Source organism: Camellia sinensis, chromosome 15 (assembly GCF_055761805.1).
Source record: "Camellia sinensis isolate YWXY chromosome 15, ASM5576180v1, whole genome shotgun sequence".
NCBI classification, from domain to species: domain Eukaryota; kingdom Viridiplantae; phylum Streptophyta; class Magnoliopsida; order Ericales; family Theaceae; genus Camellia; species Camellia sinensis.
The window spans coordinates 55,025,383-55,030,911 of NC_138975.1; the positions used below are offsets into that span (position 1 = coordinate 55,025,383).

General features: G+C 32.1%; 1 non-coding gene across 1 annotated transcript; it reads left to right on the forward strand.

Moving 5' to 3' along the window:
- Window positions 1-4,419: 4,419 nt before the first annotated feature.
- On the forward strand, window positions 4,420-4,491 carry TRNAD-GUC (transfer RNA aspartic acid (anticodon GUC)). Its single transcript has one exon. It is a non-coding gene; the product is annotated as a tRNA-Asp (tRNA).
- Window positions 4,492-5,529: the final 1,038 nt, after the last annotated feature.

The window sequence follows — 5,529 nt, forward strand, 5'->3', positions numbered from 1 at the left end:
CTCGGTCTTCAACAGATTGTACCTGTTTTTAAGTTGTTTGAGGGAATGTAGCCGCCCAGTTGCTGCCTCAAATGTCTTAGACAACAAACGGTACCCGTTTGGAGTGATTGACATGTGTGCCGGTTTCCTGCTTCAATTTCCTTCACAACCAGTTCCAAGAAAATCCGTGTCGACTCCCCATCCCAAGTTGCTTTATGATAGGGTTGTTGGCGTTTCCCTTTTCCAGAAGGGGTACAAGGCGTAGATCGATGTGACGCCATGCGACTAACAATAGCGTGACACGGGAACCAACATAAAAATATGTATACACTAACAATTGTGCGTATTACCAATATGAGGAACACAATTTTATGTCAGAAATGTGGTATTAGACAGAAAATATAGCCCAATAGATTCATTTAAAGACATTACTACTTGAAACAAAAACAAACAGTAGCGGAATTAGATGGAAAATACATGTTTACGAACAAAACAGACATTCATAATTTTTTTTCAGCCACAAACCATAATGCGCTTAACAAAATTAGGGTACGGTTGCTACCATGGTTACATATCTCACATCCAAAACAGCAAAATAATGACGATGATGCAAAGGACACATGTCACTACTGTAAGTACACGCAAAGTTTGTTCAATGTCACGGAAACGACCCTCAAAACGAGTGACATTCTGTGTGTCATTCTCAGCTGCCCTTTGGCGCCCAAATTCGTCACACCACCCAATCCAACTGACACATGGCTGAGGTTAAAAAAAAATAATAGTAACGGTTTAAGAAGGAAATGTAAAAGGAAACGTGCTTGTACTCACCACTCGACGAGGGCATTGGTAGTACGCACGACCAGGGTTTCTTGCAGAACGGGAAATCTTTACAACACAGTGCCCGTACCCACATGCACACATACGGGCTGGTTCTGCTGATGTGGCAGTTGACATAAATGAGGCCATGGTTTCTTTCGTGACTTTTTTCGGGACATGACAAGCACAACAAGAGTAGGTCAATGGGTGTGACACTTTTGTTAAGGACATAAATTTGTTATACGAAAATGGGTAACAAAATGGACCAACCCCCCCCCCCCCCCACATCACATTTAAATCCCGGAATACCAATGGTCACCCCTTCTTTTAACCAAATATGTATATATTAATAAATAAAAAAATCAACTTGAAAAGGATAATATACCAAACTGTCCAGGATATTACCAAAAGTGGTTGATCACTCAAACATCATGCAAGGCAATAAATCCATGTTATGCAGTCAAGGGAAGGCTAAAACGCAATGTGTTTGGCTAGTACATCTAAAGTAAAATAGTGCTACAATTTCTCAGAAAATATGTTTGGCTACTACATCTAAAATTTTGAACTCACTATCTCCTAATTTACCTTAATCAAAAGATTCATTAAAAAGTTATTAATATTAGGATTCCGACATCACAAAAAACATTTTAATCCTTACCATATATAAATAATGTATCCCTATTTTTCAGGAAATCCTAAAGACCACAAAAATTTTAAAATAAAGTTTGTGCATATGAGAGCACATGGATCTGATATCCATGGTTTCTGAAAGACAAATTAGATTGGTTGTCATGGTGTGATCCATCACACAAGATTATACCATTCCAATCCCATTCCATAATCCTATACTGTGCACATGAGTCAATTCTTGCTTGAAGATCAAGTATTTAGAAACTATTAATCCATTGGAAGCAATGAAACTATGGTTGGTGATTTAAGAACTATCGGATTTACTTCATTACACGCTCTCATCATGAATCACAATGCTAAAAAACTTTAGGCCTCGAGGCCTAAGCCACTGAAGCAGTGGCTGTAAGCCCCGATTTGAAAGAGGCCCCATACTTTCTTTCTCAAATAGAAAAGAGTAAAGCCATGCAACCTTAGCAGAAGACCCAACACTTAACAAAGAGCAAATTAAAAAATAAATTTAAAAGTAATTGGTTTGTTCAATCATGAAAATCAACTATGGCATAGATATAAAAAGAAAGTTTACAGGTGCAAGTGGTGAGACAAATTGAAAACGGAAAAAGAAAGTGGTGAGACATTTTTTTTTAGGGGAGACAAACAAAGAGCAAACGAAAAGGAAATTTTTTTTAGAAGACAAATTGAAATTGGCAAGTGGTGAGACATACACACACACGGAGACACAGAGACACACACAAACACACACACACACACACACACAGAGACACACAGAGAGACAGAGTTCATCCATATACAAAAAAACAGAGCATACAAGTCATGGTTATCAGATCCACACCTCCCCCCCACCAAAAACCCGGTAATTTGTAAAGTGGTGTCAGTAGTTCAAAGGAAACCCTAAAACCCCAAACATGGCAGTGTGTAGGGTAGTTCCTGAAAAAATTGCCCAAATCTGAATTCCACCGACAGATTGAAATATGGAAGTGGTCAGACAAAGCGCGAGACACATACACACAGACACAGTGCGACAGAGAGAGAGAGAGACAGAGTTCATACATATATCACAAACAGACCATACGAGTCATGGTTACATTCCGAAACAGAAACAAGAGATGCTGAAGAGAGAGAGAGAGAGAGAGAGAGAGAGAGAGAGAGAGAGAAGAGCATACCTGTGGCTGGAGGAATCGTCAGGGGATGGTCTGCTTCTCCGTCGGCCTTCGCAGACTGTCGTCGTCGCTTCGTTTTTCTTTCTCCTCAGATCAGAGCTTCTACTATCTTCTGGTGTTGAACGAAGAACCCTCTTCATGTTGATGTAGCTGAATAGCTGAAGGTAGTACACCCTCTCTGATAATAGCTCTGAAACGATTCGTAGCTCTGAAATGATTCCCATCAGTGTTTGACATAAAGGGAGGGTGAAAACGGAATAACGAAAATCAATGAGGGGCAAAACGGTCTTTTTACACCGCATCTGCCACCCATCACGTGAAGCTACTGTACATAGGCGTGTAGGGTGAAATTTATAGACTTTTTGACTTTTTTAGTAACTTTTTGACTTTTTGGCTAAAAATGTAAGTTGCCAAACGAGGCCTTAATTTGACTTTTTAACTAAAACAACCAAAGCAAAAACCCACTACCAAACAACCCCGAAGAGTTCCAAAAAAAAAAAATCCCGAAGTAATTGATCGGCCTATAGGTGCAAGGTGAGGTGATAAAACATGACTAAATATTACAAAGTAAAATATTTGTAAGAAAAAAAAGAAAAAAAATAAAATATTTGTAAAAAATAGAATAAAAAATTATTAAATATTTCAAATACAAAATTCAATATATCTTCAGAATTTTTTTTTGTATGTTTTAATTTTTTTTTGAGTTTATTCATAAATATTTTATTTTTTATATTGATTTAGGTTGAGTGCATCTAAAGTAAAAAAAATTAATAATTAAAATATGAAAATAATTCACTGAAGAAATAAAACATGAAAAACAAAAACTTAAATACTGTATTTCAAAAATAAAAAACAAAAAGAATAATTTAGTTTTAAATTTAGTATGTACATTGGATCGAGGAAAAGTGAAATATATCCAAAAAAATAATTGTCAAAATTCAAGATGTGCTTGATGAATTAAGGTCTCGTTTGGCAACAGACTAATATAGTCAAAAAGTCATGCAAAAGAGTTAAAGATTTCTTTTTATTTTCTCTACTATTTTTAGAAAAAAAAACTTACGTATAGATCATAATAAGTGAATTTATTGTCTAATAAGTCCTGTTAGAATTAATAGCATTTTTCATCAAATACTATTAAAAAATGTCACTAATTGTTAATTTTCAATGATAATTTGAAAATTTTATCACAAAAAATATCACTAATTATAAGTTTTAGCGGCAGTTTAAAAAAATCGTCACAAAAGAGCCACTAATTTTTAACTTTTAGCGACAGTTTAAAAAATTCGTTATAACAAAACGTCACTAATTGTTAGTTTTAGTGACAACTTATAAAAACCATGACAAAAAAAAAAAGTTACTAATAGTTAATTTTTAGCGACATATGCAAAAAATTGTCACAAAAAATTATTTATTTTTAACGATGATTTTATTAGGACTTATTTGCAATAGAATTTGATAGGAATTAGATCTAATTATTATGACCTATTGGTAGTTTACCCTAAAAAAAAAAATTACTAAAAATTCACTTCTTAAAATTGTGCTTGATTCATAAATTTGGAGAGAAATTTCAAAAAGAAAAGAGAAAAGGTATATGAAACGTTAGTGAAATGTAATTATAATTTACTTACTTTTTTTTTTCTTTTTTCTTCTAAATTTCTTTTAAAATTTATGAATCAAACACAATTTAAATGAATCACAAGTTGAAAATAAATTATCGGACACGTTTCTAAAACAAGAATATATAATAGACAAATATATAATAGACTCATATGTAAACATGAACTTATATATAAACATGAAAAGATATTAATATAAAGTCGTTGTAGTATAGTGGTAAGTATTCCCGCCTGTCACGCGGGTGACCCGGGTTCGATCCCCGGCAACGGCGCGTTTACTTTTGGTTTTTATGAGTTGGGCGCTGGAATTTCGTACGACCGTACTCACACGAGATTTGTTTACATTTGCCCACATGAGATAGCTCCTGTCCTGGCATTGAATAAAAAAATGATTAACGCTAACAATATAAAATAAATTATATTTAGTTTATGGGAAAATTATTTTTTTTCAAAAAAAACTCTAAAGTTTCAGCCTTATAATTAGAGTTATGCAAAATATCGCATAATCGGTTAAAATCGCACCAATTCATCTTTGAAACCGCTCTGCTTGTTATAATTAATACATATATATTTTTAATTGGCAATTGACCTTGTATAATACACATGTAATTTTTTTTCAAAAAATATTTGATGGTATAATATGTGTTATAAAAGAATAATTTTAATTTTAAATTAAAATTAAAATTATAGTATGATTTTAACTATTTATTTTAATAATATTGATACTATCATTCTATAAAATTGTTACTTGAATACTTAGGGTTGGATTGAGATGTTCTAAAAAAGTACACTTTTTGACTTATTGGCTTATATGGGTTGGGTTTGGGTTGGGTTTGATGTGATGTGTTAGAGAGGTGATGTGATTTAAATAAAATGATGTGACTTAAATATGATAGTGACTTTTTGACTTTTTGTATTATTTAGGTTATGCCAAACTTGGCCTTAGATATCTATTAATTTTAATTAAATTATTTATGTATTTTGATAATTTTAGTTCAACCGTATTATAAAAGTGTAATTGTCATATAATAATTTTGTATGACATATATTAAATTATAAAGTAGTAAAATAAATACTCATTTTGATATTAAAAATAATAATTAAATTAGAAAAAGAATTAGTAACATAAAATTAAAAGTAATTCTAACTATTTAATTTACTTTTATATTCATTTGAAAAATAAAAAATATGTAGAAATAGAAATTATATAAAATTGATTAAAAAAATTAAATATAAATATATTGTAGTGGGATTATCATGTAATAATTTTGTATAATATATATATACATATATTAAATTATAAGATTGTA